Here is a 23,946-nt window from a genome sequence, read left to right on the forward strand (position 1 = left end):
TCCACTTGCTGTAATTTATTTATTGTTACATTTCTATCCCACCTTTCCTTTCCGAAGGAGCCTGAGGTGGTCTATATGGTTCTCCTCCTGCCCATTTCATCCTCCCAACCTGTGAGGTATGTTAGGCTGAGAGAAGCTGACTGACCCAAGAGCTTCATGGCTGAGTGAAGATTTGAACTCATGTTTTCCAGACCCTAATCCAGCACTCTACCCACTGCGTTGACACCATTTCTCTCTTTTGTCACTGATTCTAACCAGTTCTGCTCCAACAGGTGGACTTCATACATGCACTAGTCTTGTTGGGGGAAGTTTTAGGCTCTTAAAAAAGCCATCTATACAGACACCCTTATCTTGTCGATGAGTGGCTTTGTTTCAGTGCCCTAAACCTTGTGGGGGCTGCCTGTTTCTCCTTCTCCTTCCTGACCCCTGCAGCTGCCTGACTGCCCCACCTCCTGACAGCTCCACGTCACTTTGGATGAGCTGAGCTGAGCTGAGCTGAGCTGAGCTGAGCTGAGCTGACCTGGATTGATCCGGGGCAGTCAACTCAATCCAGCCTGAGCCTGAAGCGGCCTATTTCAGTCTGGGATCCAGGTTTGGGCCAAAGCTAGGATACAGCCCTATTGCTGGTCTGTACAGATTTACTGTCTTTGCAATTAGAGGGAATTATTACTATGAATTCATTAATGCCTCAGTACTATACAATTTGTGACTCAGGATCAATGATTTCAGTTCTTTCCAGTACTGTACCTCAATACAAGATCTAATGGGGTTTAGCCACCAAAGCTCACTCTTTCTTTCTTTCTTTCTTTCTTTCTTTCTTTCTTTCTTACATTCCCAGCATCAAGCCTGGGAACCTAACCCCAATCCTACACCCCAGAGAAAGCTGGAAAGAACTTTTGGTTGTCCAGAGTTATTTGTCCTTGAAGGGCTTTTTTGTGCCTTTAACAGGTGTGTGGCAGGTTGAAATCTCAAGTAAAGCTTTTCCTGGCCTGGCAAGGAGGTGAATTATGTGGAAAGCTGTCACGTTGCTATGAAAGGCACCAAACCATTGCTAAGAAAGAAGAGACAGGAAAGATGATGAGCCTCAAAGGTGTAATTTAGGAAAGACAGGGGGCAGCCCTCACACCACCTGTGATTACTCCTCAAGAGCACTTGTCTTTCTGGTTCAAAACTCTGACTATTATAATAAATGCCTTCGGGGTGTATGCCAAAGGCATAAGTTCCTGTTGTTTCTAAACAGAGAGTACCCATTTATCCTGCATTGCTAGCATTGCTATAGCTCTTACACTGATTTTTCTTTTGGTACTGTATTGAAGAAACCTTTTTTAAAACACACTGGGGTTTTTTTAAAATGGCCTAACTGAAGACCTATCAGTATGACTGCAGTGTGGGAGAAAAGGTCAACCAATCAGGCCATGTTGAGCAGCCCAGTACAATGCCCATAGTGATAAGGCATCCTAGGGGTAAGGCATTCAGAGTATGTCTTCATCAGATTTAACTGATCCTTCATCCTGTCTGTCAAATTCAAGAATCTCCAAGGTCCTAAGAAGTCAGGGTTGGCCCAAGACATTTTGGTGTTTGAGGTGGAGCAGCAAATGGTGTCCCCCTCTCCAAAGTAAGGTGTAACATCAGCTAAATTGTTTTGTCACCTGAGACAGAAAATTCTACAAGTGTTTTGTAATAACACTACTGACAACTTGTCCATTTGCTGTCTTTTCATGTCTCCCATAATCAGCTATCTGAGGTGACTTCCTCCCTTTGCCTAAGTGTAGGGCCAGCACCGTGAAAAGTACTTACTGGGTCAGTAGAGTGATCAGGTGTCTAGAGAAAAACAGCACATCAGTTCCTTTAGAAAGAGTGCAGAAGAAGACGTGTCAGCAAGTGAAGTTTTTCTTACCACTGACTGTTAAAATCGCATCTTCTGCACAACTAATAAAAGGTGCAGGAGCCTTGCCCTCCTCTGCTACTGTTCTCTCTAGGGAACAGCATCATCATTATTTAAACTGGCTTTTTGCCATCCATTGATGGGGGAAAGGCTCCACCCTCCATGGGAACTGGGGGTGGCACTTTCCTTAATCCCTTGTTGCATCTCAAGCCCTTAAGTGAAGAATCATCATTGCGTGCCCTGGTAATGCTCTTTGTCTGTGAAGCAGAGCTGGAGCTGTCACTTGAGCTCAGCTGGATGAGCGAGGAGGAGGCTCTGTTCCTGTGTTGTTTGTTATGCCTTTTGTCTCCATTAGCTTGCAAAAAAAGGAGAGGTCTTGAAAGGGTTAATCTCAATACTATCTGCACCTAAGCTAACTTCTGCTTTTGTGGTTAAGCAGCTAGCAAAAACCGCAATTGCAAGCTGTGAGCTACTTCCTCTTTGCAATTACTTGAGCTCTGCAAACCAGGAACTACTCTCTGCACATGCTCTTTGCTGCAGTAACGCAAGAGAAGAACACACGAACAAGGGAAGGAGGGGCGTTTAGCTAGCCATATGCCATATAAGGAAATAAGCTTAACCTTGCTAGCTGATTGGAGAATTTGAAGAGGTGGGAAGAGATGGGCAGACTCTCAGGTATAAAGATGCTTGTTTATTTGTATCTATGGGCCAGTCTTTTGGGAACGATCCCACTGGCCACCTCTGTGCACAGATTTCAATAAAACTTTTTTCTCCAAAGAAGAATCTTTCCTGGTGCTTTTTGCTCTCTCTCTTCGGCCCTGGGGACGCAGGCAAACGATTCCCTGGCAAGGATAAGGCTTCAGCCTTCATTTTGGTGCGTTGGCCGGGAATTGCCCCACCCCAGGGGGCCGGGGAGGGCCAGGCCCGACCTAGGTGAACAGCCCCGGACCGGCGTTCGCGGCTCCAAGTGCGCACCCCTGCCTGTTCGTGGGGGGAGCCGGCCACACCGCTCCGGAGTGAGACACCTGGTCGAGGGAGAAAAGAGGACGGCCGAAGGAGGGGTCCGCAGCGGAACAGGTAAGCCCTAAGGGAAAGGGCGTGGTAGGAAGCCTGGACAGCTTCACCTGGCTGTGAGCAGTAGAGTGCCGCCAGAAAAGGGATAAAGGGTCTGGCTGTGAGCAGTAGAGTGCCGCCAGAAAAGGAACAAGGGAACTGGCCGTGGCAATAAGGTGCCGCCCCGCCAGACAGGGACGGGAAAAGGGAAAAGGGGAAACAGAGGTGGCAGTAGAGTGCCGCCAGTAAGGTTGGGGAAAGGGGAAACAGAGGGAAAATTATTTTGGTGTGTTTTGTGTGTTGCATGTTGGAATTATTTTGGTGTGTTTTGTGTGTTGCATGTTGGAATTATATTGGGGTGTGTTTTGTATGTTGCAAGTCAGATACTCCAGTGGTTGAATTGTCAAGTGTGGGCCGGGGCTTAGCGTCCCCTTGGCCGAGCGATTGCAGGGCTGTGCATTTCTTAGCAACGCGAGTTCGCCAAGTCACAGCCTGTAGTGGTTGGTGTGTGAAAGGATCTTAAGCCCGGTTAGGAGCGGAGTATCTGAAGAAAAATGGGGTCTGGGGCAAGCTAACGTAGTCCTCTGAAATGCTTTTTAACCAACTGGAAAGCAGCTACGAAGCATGATGATTGGGTTCAAATTGAGAAGAGAGAGGATGAAGATCAAAATATCTTGAACGTCCACCCAGACCAGATCCCTTATATTTCTACCTGGAAAACCAATGTAGAAAAGAATCCACCGTGGCTGAAAGCCTGCCGAGGCGACGCCCCACAAAATACAATTTGTGCAGTCCAACCGGCAGGGAAGTCAGAAAAGCCCCCGGTGATACCAGAGCCGGAAGGAGAAGAGGGGGAAGTCATTAAACCGCCGCCACCCTATGCTCCACCAACTGCCCCTCTAGCGAATCCCCCAGGCCCAGGGCCCCAGGACCAGGGAGGAGCCGGACCTCAGCCTGAACCCTCCAAGGTTGATGAATTAGAGAGTGAAGAGGAAGAGGATGATGAGGAGTTTATGAAGGGACTAATTGAGTTAGCAAAGAAAGGAAAAATGTGGACACAGTATCAGACAATTGAGATTGCAACAGTATGTACAACCCTATGCGAAAGAAGTGGATGTTAGTTCCCATTTGTTGGCAGCAGCAGGATGTTCCCCAACACAAGGGAAGAAATGCGAGAGAAATGGATAGAAGTAGCAACCAGGGCGTCCCTCCATAAGTCCCATAAGGCACAGAAAAAGGTGGGACTGCAATGATGCCTCTACGCAGAGTATATGACCCACCAGGCCCCCCCCCAGGACAGGGTGGGGAAGCACCACCATGCACTGATTACAGTCCAACATGTGCCTTTTTCAAGTGCTGATGTGTGCAATTGGAGAAATTAGAACCCTACCTTTGAGGAGAACCCAGATGATATTGCCAACGCCCCATTATAAAGGCTGCCTTTGTAGCTCAGGCAGCGTCCGATATTCGCCAAAAGAAAAAAAATCCAGAAGCCTGAGGGGTGCATCGACCATGGGCTGCAATGGATGTTAGAAATAGCTCAAACCACTTACAATCAGAGAGATGAGGAGGCCCAGAGAAAAAAGGAGAAGTATCAAACAAGGAAGTTGATGACATTACAGGCAGCCGCCCCCACCCCTCAGAAAAGAGGAAATGCCCGGGGAGGAGGGCGAAGCCGTCTGGGGAGGAATCAGTGCGCCATCTGCCGACAGGAAGGGCACTGGAAGAGAGAATGCCCTATTCTATTATTAGGAAGAGATTTGTTGGTAAAGTTGCAAGCCCAAATTACCTTTAAGCCATCGGGAGAAGCCACAATGTCCACTATGCCACTTGGGGAACTGGTTGTGGAGGCACCCCTGAGGGAGTACTGGCGCCTCATGATGGTAAAAGAAGAGGAGGGACCCATCCCCGCCAGTATTCTGGAACAAGTGAACCCCACGGTATGGGCTGAAGGCAACCCCCCAGGAATGGCAAAGAATATCCCACCAATAATTGTGAAGCCCAAGCCATTTGCCAATCCTGTTGCAGTAAATAAGTATCCCATCCCACGAAGGGCGGCTGAAGGAGTGTGGGTGCATCTAGAGCGACTGCTCCAACATAGAATCTTGAGGCAATGCCAATCACAGTGGAACACCCTTTTGTTACCAGTGAAGAAAGGAAGCAGGCTATTATCCTGATACCAGAACCAAAGAACTGCAGAGAACTCCGTGACTTTCTGGGGTCTGCAGGATTTTGTAGGATATGGATATTTAATTACAGCATCATTGCCAAGCCTCTACATGAGTCAACCAGAGGAACTGAGAGAGACCCCTTTGTTTGAAGCACAGAACAACAGCAAGCCTTCGTGGATTTGAAGAAGGCACTACAGCAAGCCCCAGCGCTTGGCATCCCAAACCCTGAGAAACCCTTTACTCTATTCGTGGATGAGGACCAAGGGACGGCGAAAGGCGTTTTGTGCCAAAAATTGGGAAGCTGGCAACAGCCAGTGGCATACCTATCTGAGCGCCTGACGCCTACAGAACAAGGCTTACCGCCGTGCATGAGAGCAGTTGTGGCAGTAGCCACCCTACTGAACAAAGCAGACAAATTTATTTTTGGCCAAGACACTGTTTGTGTGACCCCGCATGCAGTCCCAGCTCTGCTTGACATGAAGGGTACGTATTTCCTCTCCCAAGCAAAGATGATGAAGAATATTTTAGCAGGCCTGACCTCAAAGATGAAGCAAACCCCCACTGGCCTTCATGATTTGTGGATGGAAGCAGCTTTGTTAAGGCTGGACAGCGGAAGGCAGGCTATGCAGTGGTAGCCTTGGAAGACCAAGTGATCGAAGTGCAGCCACTCCCGCCTGGAACGTCGGCCCGGCTGGCATAAATAACAGCGCTCACCAGAGCCCTGACCCTAGCAAAGGGACAGAAGATAAACATTTATACTCTAAGTATGCCTTTCTGACTTTACATGCCCATGGAGCCTTATGGAAGGAAAGAGGTTTGCTTACCTCCAGAGGAAACCAGGTGGCCCACCCACAAGCCTTATTGAACCTTCTGGATGCTGTATGGGAGCCCAAGGCAGTGGCAGTTATCCATTGTTATGGACACAAAACTGGACTAGGAGAAGTGGCCAGAGGAAACCGACTAGCAGACAGGGTGGCCAAGGAAGCAGCCCGAGAACCAGCTCCCGCGTCAGTTATTGGAGCACTGGTCCCTGGAAGGATCTTGAACACCGCTGATAAGCCAATATACACCAAAAGGAGAGGGACACTGCAGATGCCCAGGGGCTGACCATGTCCAAAGAAGGATGGTACCTTACTCATGATGACAGAATATGGATTCCAGAGTCCCTTTCTCGGCAGATTACTCAGAGATACCATGAGTCCACCCACATGGGACCAGATGCCACAACCAGACAGCTGAAGCAGTGCTTCTACATAGCCCACCTTTATCAACTGGCAGCCCAGATTTCCAGGAAGTGCCCGCTATGTCAAAAGAATAATCCCAGAACCGGACCCTTGGCTCCCCCGGGGATTCAGCATAGTGGAACTGCACCCATGGAAGACCTTGTTGTGGATTTCACTGAATTGCCCCGCTGTGGACTATACCGCTACCTGCTTGTGGCGATCTGCACGTATACAGGATGGGTTGAAGCCTGGCCCACCAGAACTGAAAAGGCATTTGAAGTAACCAGGTGCCTGCTTAGGGAGATCATTCCCCGCTATGGACTACCTAGGTCAATAGGATCTGACAATGGACCAGCCTTTGTCCACTCAGTTTTGCAATAACCCCCCATGCTAGTCAAAATGTGCAGTTTGATAATTATGTGCAGTAACTCTCCCGAGATTTTGTCTCTTTCTTAACAGGTGGACCCAGGCCCACTGCTGTTACCTCACCCCTTGGGTCCACCACACTTAAGTGAAGAAGGCTATTTTAGATTGGACAGTTACACCAAATCCTGATGATCCTCTGAAGCTAACCATCTCCAGAAGAGCGCCAGACAACCGCCCTGCTGGACAAGTGGATGGGAGGGACGCCCGCGGGCAGCGTCCCCAACGTAGAGACTTTTTTCCCAGCAAATTTTAAGGCACCGCCAGAACTCTTTGATATAGTCACTCTGTGTGTCAGGCCTCTGCAAGGGTGGATATATATTCCTGTGGGTATATGTTAATGTATGTAGAGGGAGAAGCCCCTTTCGGATACAGTGTGTTGGGAAGAAATCATGAGAGTATTAAGCATCCACAAGGACAGGTGGGAAAATTGGTTAAGATAATAGGCTCCTCCTCAGAGAGGTGGGACACAACCTCCCAAAAAGCAAGGCAGCTGATAGAGCACGAGTATCAGTGGGCCCTTCAGCAATAAAATAGATATGTCCCAGATAATAATGTCAGCATTTCAGCCACCATTGATCACATGGAAACAATGATAGCCAGGAACCCGCTGAAAACTACAGGAGGTGATCTATGGGGTTGGTTATATTTCTGGCTGCCTCATGGCAGTTGGCTCAGGCATATTGTGGTATTATTAGCAGGGCCGCTATTAATCCTTTTGCTTCTTTGCCTCTGTATACCCTGCTTGGTGCAATGCTTACAAGGTGTGATGCAAAAAATAAAAATAAAATATCATGGCCCTTATTGTTCTCCCCCAGGATTATAAACCCAAGAGACCAGGACGAACCTAGGAGATAGGTTGTCCAAAAGAAGAGGAGGGAATTGAAAGGGTTAATCTCAATACTATCTGCACCTAAGCTAACTTCTGCTTTTGTGGTTAAGCAGCTAGCAAAAACCGCAATTGCAAGCTGTGAGCTACTTCCTCTTTGCAATTACTTGAGCTCTGCAAACCAGGAACTACTCTCTGCACATGCTCTTTGCTGCAGTAACGCAAGAGAAGAACACACGAACAAGGGAAGGAGGGGCGTTTAGCTAGCCATATGCCATATAAGGAAATAAGCTTAACCTTGCTAGCTGATTGGAGAATTTGAAGAGGTGGGAAGAGATGGGCAGACTCTCAGGTATAAAGATGCTTGTTTATTTGTATCTATGGGCCAGTCTTTTGGGAACGATCCCACTGGCCACCTCTGTGCACAGATTTCAATAAAACTTTTTTCTCCAAAGAAGAATCTTTCCTGGTGCTTTTTGCTCTCTCTCTTCGGCCCTGGGGACGCAGGCAAACGATTCCCTGGCAAGGATAAGGCTTCAGCCTTCAGTCTCACCCTTAGAATGTAATGCACAGCAACCATTTTCACAGGCATGCATAAGTCTCTGATCCCAGAGATTTTGCAGGCAAATGGCAAGCACCTTCTCCCCCACCCCACCCCCCGCTGCCTCTCCACCAGTGACCCAAGTCACAGAATGCCATGCACCATAAAATCCCATTAAACCAAACAGCTACAGTGATCAGGTTCAACGCTCGGGTCAGGTAATTCTGGGTCATGCATCTGACAGAAGAGCTGCACCACTTGATGGGGGAGGAGGAGGGGGGAGGAAATTTAAGAAAGCAATTGATGGACTGGTCTATTGATTCAATTTAAAGTGCAGATCTGCATCTCCTTCCAAGTTTACGAAGAATAGGTGGGGGGGTTTTACATGATCAGATTCCTAAGATTTCTAAGCACTTAGAACAGCGTAGAATTTTTGCACTTCACCTGGGGGAACAAACACCCTGGATTCCGTCCAGAGCAATATCCTGAAGACCGCTTGTGCTAAGAGCTGGGCTCCTGGCACCCAGCCTGCCGTGCTGGCTGCTCAGTTTTCTACAATGTTGTCAAACACTAACATGCTGTAGCATAACAAATGGAACTCAATTTCAAGGTAGCACCAATTAGCATCCGCTGGCTTCCATGTGCTTACCACTCCCGAGAGAGTTATCTCCAGCCCATGTGAAATCTCTTCCACAATAGCTCCCCCCTTCCTCCCCGCTTCTCAGTCCCAACAGGATATGATTTTGCAGTGTTTAAGTATAATTAAGCAGAGAGCGTGCAACAGACAAAGCCCTATCTTTCCCCAACCCAGATTACGATTATTATTGTTGGCGATTATATCCATGAGTTCAACAAAGCAAAAGGATTAGATCTCTTAAATAATCAAGTTGGGGGCTTCCACAATTCCCAGATAGAAATTACACTGATCTCAGGGTCTGATATGGAATTGCGGCGGGGGTGGGAGGTGGGGTGGGGGGAGCAGAAACATCAGCGCTTGGCAGTGCAAGAAGGCACACAAAGAAGGCAAAAAGAGAAGTAGTACAGGATAACACCCAGAAATGTAAACAGTGAAAACATTAAAGCGGAGGGGGGTATATTAAAGGAAGCATGGACTCAAACAGAAAGTTAAATGAGCAATCATATGGGGAAATGAGATTAACAGGCTCACATGTGCACATCAATCTATCTGTGATGAGAATTACACACACGCTGCTCCAGCAGTAGTTTTGCGAAGCAAAAAAAAGATGCTAAAGAGCAAACATCTGCAAAGAGGGGAAATCAGCAGCTTGTCAGTTGCATTCTGCAAAACAATGGAGAAAGCCTTTGCTCTGGTTCGAAGTAGGCATAAGCACATGCTGGGTGTCTCTGCCTCGGCGAAAAATATCTGAAAGCAAAAATCCACGTCTCAGCCCCAAAGCTGCACCAGCTTCTGAGGCACAGTCAGCAAAGGGAAGGAGAGGATTCTTATCAGCATGAAAGGGAAACAGAAATAAAGAAAGCAACTTTGTGAGCTTTCACTTACCAGGCAGGCTTCTGTTCCCGAGCCCAGCTCTCTGGCACCTTCCTCAGTCTGCTCCACATATGCAATTAGCAGCAGAGATAGGGACTGTGTGTTTCTATGGAGTTTGAGATTCTGTTCCTCGACTAGGCATGAGGTGACTGCAGCTACACTGGAGTCGGCTCAGAGGTCCACATGCACAAAAAGTCTACAAATCTGATCAGCCTCTCTGTACACTGCCTAGGGAGTGATGCAGCCAGCCAGCTTTCAGCTCACATCTGGGCATAAACGCGCATGCACACACATTTCTGTGTGTGCAAATCATTTACACAAGCTCACTACCTGTTTTCAGCCCAGTACTTCTATTTTGCCTTGATACCCACACAGATATTTCTGTAAGTTAGGCAATAAAAGAACTGCTGCATTTAGAAGCATAATGTTGGGTACTGGAATTGTGCATTTATACCATTCTTTGAGAGGACTTGATTGATAGCTTTTACACACAGCCAGTTTTCGAAGACACCTTCAGACACGTGCTGATTATATCAGAAGCCGCATTATTGTCTCTAAATATTGTTTAACACTTTTAACATGGTTACTCACTTGTCATAAGTCATCATTTTATACACTTATTTCTAAAAATATAATTCCCTACAACTAACCCTGCAGGTCCCATTAGTGGCTTCATTCTACTAACGTATTACAGTGGTACCTCAGTTTATGAACTTAATCCGTTCCGGAAGTCCGTTCTTAAACTGAAACCGTTCTTAAACCAAGGCGTGCTTTCCCTAATGAGGCCTCCCGCTGCCAGTGCCCTGGATTCCATTCTTAGACTGAGGTAAAGTTCTCAAACCGGGACACTATTTCGGGTTTTGAGGAGATCGTAAACCGAATCATTCTTAAACAGGAAAGTTCTTAAACCTAGGAACCACTGTACTCCTTTTGTGGTCTTACAAATAAGTTCTTTTAATGGTATGACTTGCAAGTACGTAACTAATTTCCATCCAAGACAGTCCACAAAATTTGAACCTGAACAGCAAAAAGGAAAGTCATGTATATTAGCCAAATCATTTTTTGGCTCTATTGCATCCCCTGACCTCAATTTTATGCAACTTGTGAGGGCTGCCAAAGCTCCCTCCTTTTCCTATCCCATTCATTTCCTCCTTATTTCTCCTGGCTTTTAAAAGTGTGCCTTCCTTCTATGTAGTATCAGAAATTGAAGGGTTCCCCGCCCCATTGTATGATTTCTAGAAAAGAAGCTGTCTGAGAGAAAATTGTTGGCCTTGGGGGAGGTGTGTGTAAACTCAGAAAGGAATTCTTGTCACATGTTTTCCTGAGCAGTAGCTGTATTGGTCTTTTGTACTAAAATGAACCTCCATACATTTACTTGACAGAAACCTCAACAAACCTAGTGAGGCTGACTTCTGAGTAGCTGTTCATAGCTGCTGTTCCATTACAGATGTATGTAGCAACATGTTGTTGACTCATTAATAGTGAATCTCTATTTATATTTGTATTTATATTGGACTTTATCAGTAGTTCTGTGGTGTTGCCCCCAAGGCTCTCACATTATTGCATCCATACTATCCATTCCATTGGCCACATTCCAACCATCTCCAATTCCCCTCCCTTGCCCCACCTCCCAGTGTAAGTTAGTTGTGCTAAAATTCACTATTTTAGCTTTTATGTTCAGACTGTGATTACTGTGCTATTCCAGTGGGAATTTGAACCCTGGCTTCTCAAATCCTAGTCTAACCACTGTAGAGTGTGTTCAACTGATGAAACCACAGCATTGGGTCCTATATATGATTGCAGACCAATAATCATGGGTGTCAATTTAAACCTCAAGTGGGAAAGTGCAATGTTCAGAAAAAAAGACTTTTGGGAGCCTTTATGAACCTTGCAGCTGCAATGCCACAGGGCATAAGGAATGTGCTTGCAGAGGATATTAACAGAAAGTCATTAACTCAGTTCACTCCACCCAGAAATGACTGTCTTGTTCTGCAAACAAGCTGATTCACTTTTAATACTGCAAAAACCAACTTCCCTCCACTGGTCAGAACAAACCTTAATATAGCTCTTGAAAATAGCGCCTAGCTGGCATTTCAGGGTGATCCCTAAAAGGAAATTCCAGCATTCGGTCCTGGAAGAGTGAAACGGAAACACGCCATCAGTAGAGTGAATGGTAATGAGGCAACATCTTTGGGCATCCTGGTGCTTTGGGGGAGCAACTCACAAGACCAAACTATCATGTTGAGATTATGGGACAATCCATGCAACATTTGGTGTGTGTAAACTTAAGTATGTTTTTTACATGTGGCTGGTTACCCCACAAAAATTAAGCAGGTTCACATTAAAATGCAAGCCAAAGCAAATTTCTCCCCTTCTTTCTCTTGCAGCAACACAGCCACAAATCCCTGGGAAAGGGCTTACCAAAAAAAGCACTGCTTTTTACACATTGAAGACCTATGGAGGGGGTGAAGAGCTTTTTGTAGCTTCAGTAATCATGCAAGCCAATTTCACCTGAGGACATTTTTGGCTGGGCACTGGGCACCTTTTAGAGCATAGCTGGGAATCCTTCATCCCTTTGTCTAATTTTATGCGGCTTTTGGCTTGAGATGGGTAATTCTGTCAATTTCACTTTCTCTCAGTTTCTCACTTTTCCAGTCTTAAATTTGGTCCATATGTTCACATCAGTTTGCAAACTTTTTTTTTTTTAAAGTCCTCGTGAAACTTCAGCATTTTAGTGCAAATTTCTCCAAATCTAAGTTTGTAATGCGTCTTAAGTATACATATATTTGCAAAGCAATGTTTCCTAAATACGTTATTTTCACTAGTATATGCACTCTTTACCCGAGTATATGCGTTTTGTACTTATTACCTGGTGGGAGATCTGCATTGCAAAATTCAGAAAAGTGTGAATTTCAGAAAATGGCTGTTTCAGTCTGTGTACTGATTCAGAAAGTGTGAATTGGGTAGTTTCACTTTTGAATACAAACTGACTTGAATTTCCCCCACATCCTAACTCTCGGCCTACTTTGGCCCTCTGCAAGTGAGCAGTTTGGACCTTTGGCAATACTGTTCTGTCCCTTTCCTAGCAGCCCACTGGTGGTCAGGAAAAGAGAGACAGAATAGATTTTCAGAGAGAGGAGGGGGTGGACTTCCCACTGTTTGCTCTGAGCCCTCCTACTCCTGGCTGGAGCTCTGTTCACAACCAAAATGCAGCCCCTGGCATCTCTCTCTCTCTCTCTCTCTCTCTCTCTCTCCCCACACACACACACACCAGGGAATGCAGTCCTTGGCAGAACAAATGTTGCCAGCCCCTGTTGTAGAGCCTTTTTTGTAAGGTAAAGCTGAGTCTAGCAGTGTGCCTAGCATTGCACGAGGCATCCAAACTGCAACAGGAGATGCAGCAATAAAGTGTGAAATCAATAGACAATTATTGTCGGTACAGAAGCCGCCTATCAATCCAGAGCATCACTTTGGCCACTGAAGAGAGCAATAGGAGTGTAAAAGAAACTTAAATGACCACAGAACAGCTCCATTCTGGGTAGTTTTATAGCAGGACCACGTCTGCACATATCAGACCCCCAGAGAGTAGCTCATTATCTGGAATGGAAGCAGGTACCTAATCAGAATGTAAAAGCTGGTGCTCAGATCAATCAGCATTTCCCATCAGTGCTCTTGGCAAAGCCTCAGGAAATGGGCCTCACACACCATGGCAGCTACATACCAAATGCTACATGTGTGACTGATGACAAAGGAAACAGGCTGGCTTTTTGAACTATCCTTCAGAGACATTGTGGAATGGAGACAGGGCAAGGAACAAGCATCCCCGAGGTCTCCTTTACATACCAAGTACATTTCCATGTTTGAAATATCAGAATGAATTTCCCTTTACATTTTTCCGGAGGTAATTTGTAAGTATACTCTGCAGCCACGATTATCCATTCATGTTACCTGCTATGTTTTGGATGCTTCTGATATTAGATTTAAGGACACACACATCACATCCACAGTATGCCTACAGTGGAGGTTTATAAAATTATGAATGCAGTGAAGAAAAAGAATAAAGAGAAGTTCTCTCTCACACACACCCCTCAAATAATACTAGAACTCAGGGTCACCCAGTGAAACTGAATGGCAGAAGATTCAGGAGTGACAAAAGGGTGTTCTTTTTTGCACGAAACGTAAGTAATTTATGGAACTTGCTAGTGCAAGATGTGCTAAGGGCATGGTAATTTAGATGCTTGCGAAAGGGGGTTCATGGAGGGTAAGTCTAGCAATGGCAATCAGGCAAGATATGCAACCTCAATGTTCAAAAGCAGGATGCTGAATATATCCGTTGCTAGCTAGCAACAAAGGAGAGCATTATTGCCTTCGTGCCCTGCTTGTGGGTTCCCTGGTGGCATGTGATGGCCACTCTGGGAAGCAGCATCCCCACCTAATCATTTGATTGGACACCATGGGGACAGAAGGGCTCTTCTTAGGGAAGCCTCATTTCTACAGCTTTGTCCCATGCAAACAGTAGTGTTTGGAATTGGGACCCATGAGCGCAGGACCAACTGCATGGGTCCCACCCACCAGTACTTGAATTAGAGAGCAGGAGGTCCAGCCACCTATACTTTGTGATGCCCCAGCTACTGTTTTAGAAGGCTCTGGGGACATGATTTGTCACTACACACTGTTGGAATAAGTAAGAACACCGACTGTGCAGAGAGAAAAACTCCCTCTAAGTAGTTTCCCACACACACACACTTTCTGTATAACAATCCTGAGTTGTTTATCATAGTTTCTCTTTCATTTTCCTCACTGGTTTGAGTTGTAATCAGAAACGTCTGGTGCTATTAAGTAGAAGATTCAGTTTAACATTTACAGCCTTGTCTCTCTTCAGCGTGGTCAGCCAAAATGTACTCTGCAACGCACACAGTATGGCTACGCTATAGTCAAGGGATGGTATCCAAATTACTATACTATAGTCCATGTCAAGAGCTTCTGCTGTAATAAACTTGCCAGTCTTTAGGGTGCCACAAGATCCTTTGGCTTGGACCCAGAGCTGCACTCAGTGCTCTTTCACTGGTGCTGGGTGAAGAGGGCAGGGAAGCAATCCTTTCTCTCACGTCTCCTGAAGGTCTGCTCTAGATAGTTGAGGGACCTTCCAGAGCAGCATGAAGTGATACAGTGTGGGAAGCAGGAATCTGAGACGTTCACCCCCACCACCTTATCTCCAACAGAAAGGTCCACTGGATCTCAGTGAAGGGAAGAAGCTTTTCCATTTGTGGAATAGGCAGTCTGGATTCCATCACACAATATAGCTCCATCACAGTTTTTTGCCTGGGGAACATCATCTCCTCTTGAAATGCTGAGCCTAAGGCTAAAATGAATCAGAATGATTCACTTTGATGGTCTAATGCCATTCATCCCAGGCCTGCTGCTTCGCTTGTCAAAACTAAATCCCCAAAGATAGGGCATATCATACGCTGTGCCAGTACACCTGGCCCTACAGGATATGGTTAAATCTGGCTAGACATAAGACTGTAATACTACAGAGAAAGTAGTATATGGGGCTGTGGGGAGGGGATTGAGGGCTCAGATTCTTGTTTGATATGTTATTTTACATCACACTTTTGGAAGGTTTGCAATTGTATGCCTGTAATGGGAAATTATGGATGGATCCTTGCCACCAGCAGTCTGCAATCTAGGCTGAGAAAAGACTGCTCACTTGGCCTTTGCTGATCATTAAGTTATAGTGGCCTTCAGTCAACCTTGATCACCTGGACTTTTCAAAAAAGAAATTTAATCTACTCGTGCTTTTTATTTTAAAAAACAACAACCGTCTTTACCCCCCGAAGATGGATGGAAGAAAGCTGCATGAAAGTGAAATTAATTTCTGCCTCTGGCATAAATTACACCATCTAGACATTTGGAAGAGCCAGTCTTCTGAGCTACCCTCTGGCATTATGTCTTTAGGTCCACATGGCATGACTCAACTAGACAGCTCACTACTAGGCTACTTGTATTCAAGGTTCATGCAAGTTAGAGAAGATAGCACTAGAGGAGGCACAACTTTAACCAGGAAGCATTGTGTGGTCAAGATGGTAAAGGTAAAGGTAAAGGTACTCCTGCCCGTACGGGCCAGTCTTGCCAGACTCTAGGGTTGTGCGCTCATCTCACTCTATAGGCCGGGAGCCAGCGCTGTCCGCAGACACTTCCAGGTCACATGGCCAGCATGACAAGCTGCATCTGGCGAGCCAGCGCAGCACACGGAAACGCCGTTTACCTTCCCGCTAGTAAGCGGTCCCTATTTATCTACTTGCACCCAGGGGTGCTTTCGAACTGCTAGGTTGGCAGGTGCTGGGACCGAGCAACGGGAGCGCACCCCGCCGTGGGGATTCGAACTGCTGACCTGATGATCGGCAAGTCCTAGGCACTGAGGCTTTAACCCACAGCACCAGAGCAGCTATTCCTGTTTTGCAGTGTGCTGTAAATGTTGATGTTCTGCAGGCATTGTGTGTTGACAATAGAATAATACACTGTGCTATAAAGCAGGGTGGGGCACCATTCCTGGTCTAAGCAGAGCCACCATTGTCATAGATGAAATAGTGACATTATAAGAAGTGAAATGGGACATAAAGGAGGATATGAAGGTCAAATTGGGGAGATTTTCCTGTAAGCAATCTTGAGGCTTTCTATCCAGACATCACATAGCAGATGTGTCCACACAAAACAAAAACTGAAGCGTTTGAAAAAGAAAAGGTGGTCAGCAAGGGGAATGACAGAGGCCCTAAGGAAGAGGGGGGAGGTAACGCAAGGCATTGGGGCAGTCACCAGAAAAGTAGCAGAAACAACATTCTTTGCCCGATTGTATAACTCTAATTCTGGCACGACTGCACTGGCTACCAATTAGTTTCAGGGCTCAATTCAGGTTTTGACCTCCAAAGCTTTCTGAGGTTCAGAAGCTCAATACTTCAAGGACCATCTCTTTCAACATGAACCAACCCAGACCCTGCAATCATCATCTGAGGCCCTTCTCTGTGTGCCTCCTCCATGGGAGGTCCAGAGGGTGACAACATGAGAATGGGCCTTCTTGGTGATGCCTCTCCACTTGTGGAATGCTGCCCCTCAGGGAAGCCCACCTGGCACCATCTTCATCCATTGTTAGACGCTAGGCAAAAAAGAAAAAAAGAAAATTACCTCAATTTTTAAATATTTGTGGCCTCTTTTGTGGGGCAAGATTTGCAAGTCTTTTATTTTGTAAAGATGTGGGGTTTCTAAGGTTTTTATTGACTGTATTTGTTTTTAATATTTTTATGGTATCTGTAATTTGATTCAAGTCATTTTCATGATTCAAGCAACTTAATAATAGTAGGTAAAGGACCCCTGGATGGTTAAGTCCAGTCAAAGGCGACTATGGGGTTGCGGCGCTCATCTCGTTTTCAGGCCGAGAGAGATGGCATTTGTCCACAGACAGCTTTCCGGGTCATGTGGTCAGCATGACTAAACTGCTTCTGGCACAACGGGACACCGTGACGGAAACCAGAGTGCACGGAAACGCCATTTACCTTCCCACTGGAGCAGTACCTACTTATCTACTTGCACTGGCGTGTTTTCAAACTGCTAGGTTGGCAGGAGCTGGGGACAGAGCAACGGGAGCTCACCCCATCATGGGGATTCAAACCGCCAACCTTCTGATCGGCAAGCCCAAGAGGCTCAGTGGTTTAGACCACAGCGCCACCTGCATCCCATTTATAATAGTAATAACAAAAACATTAGCTAACAGTAGAGTAGTTTAACAAGAACAACAATTAAAAGTCTCTGTCTCTCTTTCTGAAATGAATACTAATAGACAGAAACAAGAAGTGGGTTTGTGCTTGAAAAAGTGCTAGTGATGAAAACAAATTCCTGGGCCAAGTGCCCTTTTCTTTAATTCTAAGTGTAGGTCTTCTCCACTAGGCCATCATGCCAAACACTTGGCTGTACTTGGTGGATCTTGGGGATCTAGTCAAAATACACACACAGCAGCCCCCATAAGGCTATAAAAATGGTGTCTGTAGAGTCATGTCAGGAATTTACAAGCTCTCACAGCTGTAACTGAAACAGATACCTTTTTTATTACTGCAAAGAACATTATTCCATGACTCTGATCCATTGATTTGTGTATGATACTACAACATAAGGAATCGCTGAATCAGCGTGCAAGCCTACAAATTTAACACAGGAATAATTGACCCTAGTTCCAAGCTAGTAATTGGGGCCACATTATATTAAGTGGTTCGTGAAATACAGCTTTAGCATTAGTTAATTCCCTCTGCAACATGCTTGCCGAAATGTTTATATCAATAACTTTCTCCCATTAAGTGCCTTATTTTGCTAATTGACTTAATTATCTGTTTAGAGTAACTAGCAACAGCTTGACACTTACCTAATCTAAACATCGCTGCTGTAGAATCCACTAGAAAAATACCGCAGCAAAATTAAGGTGTCATAGGCAACAAAGCTAGAATCTGCAGTAGCACTTTCCATAATATTGTAAATTCCTTTTGGCCTTTTTTCTTCTGGTTGTTGTTGTTCTATGCTAAGAAGGCTCATGATGAAGTGTGAGCCTTACAAAGAAGTAAGGTTCTTATAACTGTGAATTTTTGCCCCATAGTCCACACAGTGGTTTTTCAAATTACCGTATTTTTTGCACCATAACACTCACTTTTTTCCTCCTAGAAAGTAAGGGGAAATGTCTGTGCGTGTTATGGAGGGAATGCCTACGGGTGGCATGCCTACGGATTTTCCTCCTCTAAAAACTACGTGCGTGTTATGGTCGGGTGCGTGTTATAGAGCGAAAAATACAGTAGTTTCACACCCCAAATTTCATGTGTAAGCAGAAGTAACGTCATAAGATCAGGACTGCTGGACCACTGGCTGCTTAATATTCTTCTCTAAATATTTTTATTGGTTGTCATAGATGCATAACAACTATGTTTAGTAGTCAACTAAACATAATCATAGCACCCCTTCCCCCCCCCCCACAATCTTGCCAGCTACCAGATAAGTATTCGTGTCTTTGTAATATTCATTCCTGTTTTAATTTTTCTATAGGATTCCTCAATCTTTTCTTTTCAGGGTTGTTTGGAAGTATCCATCCACAGCAAAGTCCTCTCCTCCAATTGCAGTATCAAGAAGTATACATGGTCACAACATCCAGATTTGTAGCGATGCCATTGGTAACATATTCCGCTTTATTTTGATAATTTGCACAACCCAGTCCTAAACGTATCACATGGAACTGAGTCCTATTTCACAATATCAGTGGGACTGATGCCCAAGTAATTTATTTAGACTGGGCATGAACCCATACCACTGCTTCAGGGCAATCCAAAGGTATTAGCAAATGCTGCATCCAAGCTACCCTAATTTTGGTACCTTATGCTCAATTTAGTCTTCATACAGGACTCCCAGTTCAGCACTTAAAATTGCAGTGATGAGTCTGGTGAGGCTTGTAAGCTTCTAAAACAGATCAATAAATTCAGAAACTGAAAACACCTTTTGATTTATTCCTTGGTTAATAGATTTGCCCCAAATATATCAAACTCCACTGAGTGAAATGGCTCAATACCTATTGTTATTAGAGACACAGTCAATCTTATCTCCACAACAACAGGTAGCCCATTAGACATAGACCTGCCAGCTGCTGTTGCTCCATTATGGCACCAACCATTTTTTTAATTACAGTCTGGAGTTTATCATCTTTGCTGTGTGTTCTGCAACCTTTCATGCAGCAGTGAGGTCTGACTCACTTTACACACAGAGTTGCCTCTCGCTCGGTTGCCTGCTTCAGAGAATCAATGACAAATTGCTATACATGGGCTTAAGTAAGCAGCAGGGGCTACTATTTCCATAGCAAATGGTATGCTGCACAGCCATTCAATAAGGCAACAACGTATATAACAAGCTGATGCAAAATGCTGCAAGCAAGAGAGGTTAGTCTGAAATCCTGGCCAGTGCCACAGGTTTCCACTGAAGGTGTAAATAAGAGAGCCCTTTTTAATAGAATAGGTGGCATATAAAGACAAAGGCACACCCCCACATACACTCAAGGCTCCTGGAATTTCTAGCTATGGGCTTAATGATTAACCTTTGGTAAGTCACTTGCCCATCTGTAAAATGGGAATGATGTCAGCTACTTTACATGAGGTCTGGGAGGATAAAGGTACTTAAGCTTTTGATGCCAGTTCTGTTCTCCAAAGTTCTTTAAATGCTGATGCTTTTTGTCTTCAGGGCTTATGCACAATTACTTTTCCTCTGCATTTTCCAGGCTTTTTTGTGTTTTTTACTCCGAGCTTTCTCTGTGAAAACCCACTCTTTAAAGCTGAACCGGAGCAAACATCAATTTGGGTTTTATGCGGATTGATGTTTGCTCTAAGCAAAAAGACAAATAAAAATCACAGATTGTGCCTGGGAAGAGTGGAGGAAAGGTAAGTGTGTATATTTAATTTTATTGTGTACTATCATATTTGAATGGATTATTGAATATTACTTTATTTGATATAAGTTGTTTATGTTTTTATTATGACATTTTTGTATTGGACCAGATTGTTATAAGGTTTGTTGTTTCTTCAGTTTGTAAGCCGCCTTGTGTATAGTAATATAGAAAAGTGGTGTACAAATTGAAAGGATGATGATGATGATGATGATCCCTCAGTTGTGCTTATCCGGTTTGGTGCTGTATATTTTTGACCATTTTGCCCTTTCTCTTTAATGGAAAGATACACATTTAACATATAAAAATAACAGCGGCAACAGCGTTTCACATTAATATGAGAAGAATACGCCCACTGATCAGCCAGTGCTTATCCTGATAAGGACAGCTTTCACATTGCTGCTGCTTCTGTTTTAAAAAGCATCCTGTGTTATACATCATATTATATTTCAAAAATCTGCTACAGGTGAATTGGAACTTGCACTGATGACCAAGCTGTGTTTTCTTTCCCTTTGTTCCACAATATGCATTAGAAAGCACCTTCCAGCCTAAAGTGCATTGATGTGCACATCCAGTTGCATCACTGATAGCACACATCTGATAACAGACCACTGATGTAAACTTCGCCCCCCCCCCCCGTGTTTGTCTTTCTTGCAGCCTGTTATCAGAGGCATCTTATTCTTGCTGCAATAAGCAGTTTGGATGTGACAAGTCCATATTCAATCCCACCCAACATTCTTGGCCTCCCTGATGTTCTGGCAGTGAGTGTCACAAGCAAACAGCATGTATTTTGCTCAAAACCTGTTACCTCGCCATTTCACCGGGTGTCGTTTGCTTTTGTGTTTTGACAAAGAGCAGACTGAGTGTTCACTTTGCCTGCATTGCACCAACTGCTATTTTAACATACCTCTGTTTTCCTTTCATCTTTTCCCTGAAAAGTGGCTCAAGCTCTCTGAATTTCCTTCTGCTCAACTCCACCCTAGCCTGCAACGCATGATCACTTGCTCTTTCCTGATTTCATTGACTCCCATCTCTCAGAAGCCCTGGAGAAGGAAACACTAAAGGGCTGTTAAGGCTGTTCAAAAGCTTGTGTTTGGATGTTCTTGGTTCTGCCGCTTCCTGTCCACGCACCCCATAATTAGCCTGTCTCTCCCACCACTCCCCCACCTTCTCCTTCCCTTTGCCTTGGGCAAGTTCAGCTTCCAGTGAACTCCTTTCCCAAGCCTCTTTTTCCCCTTGAAGGCTATTCAGTCTTTCTTCCTATTCCCTGCCTATGTTTGCATGATCACAGTTCTTCCCAGGCATAACACCACCTATGCCAGTTATATCCAGCGGCACTCCCTGATAGCAGCATTTTCAAGGGTTGCCTATGGTGCAGTTCATCAGTTCATCAAAGCTTAAACTTGCCTAGAGTTGGTTTTCTAGGCTAGCACCAACTTTGTATTTGATGATCTAGTTCTTCACGTTTGTATCAAAAACAAACCCTTAATTAGGCATATCTGTGGGTTATCAAGTGCCAAATAGTCTGTCTCAGTGGTGTTCTCTTCTTGCAATTGCTATGTGTTTTAAAATGCACTTCATTATGCAGAAAGATGTAAATGTAGAAAGTGTGCAAAACCCATGCTACCAGATACCCCAAATTAATGACAGAAAGTGAACCACTAAGAAAACAGGCACAACTGAATAGGCTGTTACTTTTTTAAAAAAAAAAACCTCACAACTAATGGATAAAGGGAGATGTGGGAAAGGCAGTGTGACAGCAGCTGCCACGGAGTAGGGATGTTTGAGGAATTTAATCTTTTCAAATTCCTATATGAAATTACCTGTTCCACACACCTCAGACTAATTTACAAATTGGAACTTCGCTACCTCCCAATTTTGCACTTCTCCGGATATTGTGACCCAGTTCTAGGCAGTATGAATGCATCAAATACACTTTTTTATTTTAAAAATTGTGGATTAAATACAGAATTGTGGGTAAAGACAAGTGAAAGTGGCATGGACCAGAAACTAACAGATGCATGGAGTTCACTCAGAAGTTGTTCTCAGTGTACTGTTTTGTGCTGCACTGAGTTGATTTCATGAGGTTATCTGCGGATGTACCACATTGTTATGTTATGGGTGGGTGTGTTTAAAATCAGTGTAGGCCAAAACAGCAAACCAGTAAACCTGCAGGCATCATGAGATTATACAATCAAATATCATGTGTTTTCACTATCAAGCCACATCAAACGTGTTTAATTGAAGTCAGTGAAAATGAGTAAATAGTTTGCGTCTCTAACCATTTTGTATTATAGTGGGGAACACTTGCGCCTTTAAAAAAAAAGATATGACTACTCCATTTCAAGCACAGGCTTGGATCCAGAGCTATGTGCGTGAAAGTCCAGTTGGACAATCTGACATTTTTTCTGCCTCTTCCTTCCTGACTCCCCCCTCAATTTTCCTACTGACATAGTGGCCTATTTCTGCTGAAATTCACCCCCTTCCAGTACAGTCCTGGTGCCACAATCTGAAGCATTCCAGAGCATCCCTTGACTCTTCAGAGCAGCTTCTCAGTGTTTGCAGGAGGCTGCAGTGGGGAGGACAGGGTGGGAATGCCACACTGTGAGTGCACTTCCATGGGGAGACCTCTGGCTCCAACCCACAGTTTAAGAACATAGGAACCTGTATTACACCAGGTCAGACTGTTGATCTATCTAGTGCAGTGCAGATTCTTATACTGTTTAGCAGCAGCGTCCCAAGGTTTCAGACAAGGTACTGCCATACAAGGAGATTTTAGGAATTGAACCTGGGATCTTCTGTATGCAAAGCAGATGCTTCATCATTGAGTTATGGCCCTTTCCAATAGTCCTAAGCCAACTCTGAGATTCCAAGTCTAATTGCTATTGGCCAGTGATGGGATAACCAACTTCTGCTTGGCAACCTCTGAAACTTTGAGTGTAGACTAACTTTTGGTTCTTGCTTGAGTTATACAGAATATTTTTCCAGACCTCAGAATTCCTTGGTTTCCTCTACTGTGGTCCACTTCACCTTCTGCTCTGTCTGATTGGCAAAAAATACAAATTTACAAATGATTGCCTGCAGGTTGTAACACATGGGAAATTACCAGTGCGGAAATATGCTGCATGCAGGCTCAGATAACACAGGGAGACATTAAGGCATCCCGGAAGGAAACCTCTGATTATCATAGCAAAAGTGCCAGGCATATGTTGGCTGGTTGCACTCAGCCCATTATACAAATGTTCTCATTCTGCCCTCCTGCCTCAGTTGTGCAGTCAGGCATTCTGGAGTCATCAATATTGGCCTATGGGAGTCTTTCCTGTGAGCATTGCCTCAGGACTGATTATCAGGGACCACAGAGAAGAAAGTAGGCTAGCATGGCATGGAGCTCTCCAATAGTTCCAAGAGAATTTCACTGCTGTTCAAAGCGGCGGGAGGGTTTTGTAACTCTGTGTACTAGAAAGCCATGTTTTCCTCTTTCATCCTCCCAATTTGTCCTATCATCAGCTTGTGTTTTATACAATATATGGACATAAGAATTATGTGTAAAGTATAAAAACTTGATTTTTCAGGTCATCACAAACCTAGATTGTTTGACAACATACAAATTCATGTATGTGCTCATATAGAACATGTATGAATGGCCTATTCTCAATGCACACTGCAGAGTGGGAGGCAGTATTGGGTGACGAAACAAAGAATGGTCATCTAAAGTCATTCATAAGTCATGGAGTCATCTAAAGTCATTCATAAGTCATGGAGTTTGAAGCTACTAGCCCAGCCTTCTCTAACCTGGTGTCTTCCAATCATATCTGACTGTTGACCATGCTGGCTGGAGTTAATTTTGGATTT

The 23,946-nt window shown here is 44.7% G+C and overlaps 1 protein-coding gene across 4 annotated transcripts in view; it reads right to left on the minus strand.

Annotated features, from left to right (window-relative positions):
* SYT6 (synaptotagmin 6) overlaps nucleotides 1-23,946 on the minus strand; it is a 146,016-nt gene that overhangs the window by 116,844 nt on the left and 5,226 nt on the right. For 2 of the 4 annotated variants that reach the window (XM_053393547.1, XM_053393546.1), the window contains exon 1: nucleotides 9,648-9,886. The exons of the other annotated variants lie outside the window; for them this stretch is intronic. The gene's annotated coding sequence lies outside the window, so the exon portion shown is untranslated. Of the gene's footprint in view, nucleotides 1-9,647; nucleotides 9,887-23,946 lie in introns of those variants that run through there. 4 annotated transcript variants of the gene reach the window in all.

The sequence above is a fragment of the Podarcis raffonei genome, chromosome 6 (assembly GCF_027172205.1).
Source record: "Podarcis raffonei isolate rPodRaf1 chromosome 6, rPodRaf1.pri, whole genome shotgun sequence".
Taxonomy (NCBI): Eukaryota; Metazoa; Chordata; class Lepidosauria; order Squamata; family Lacertidae; genus Podarcis; species Podarcis raffonei.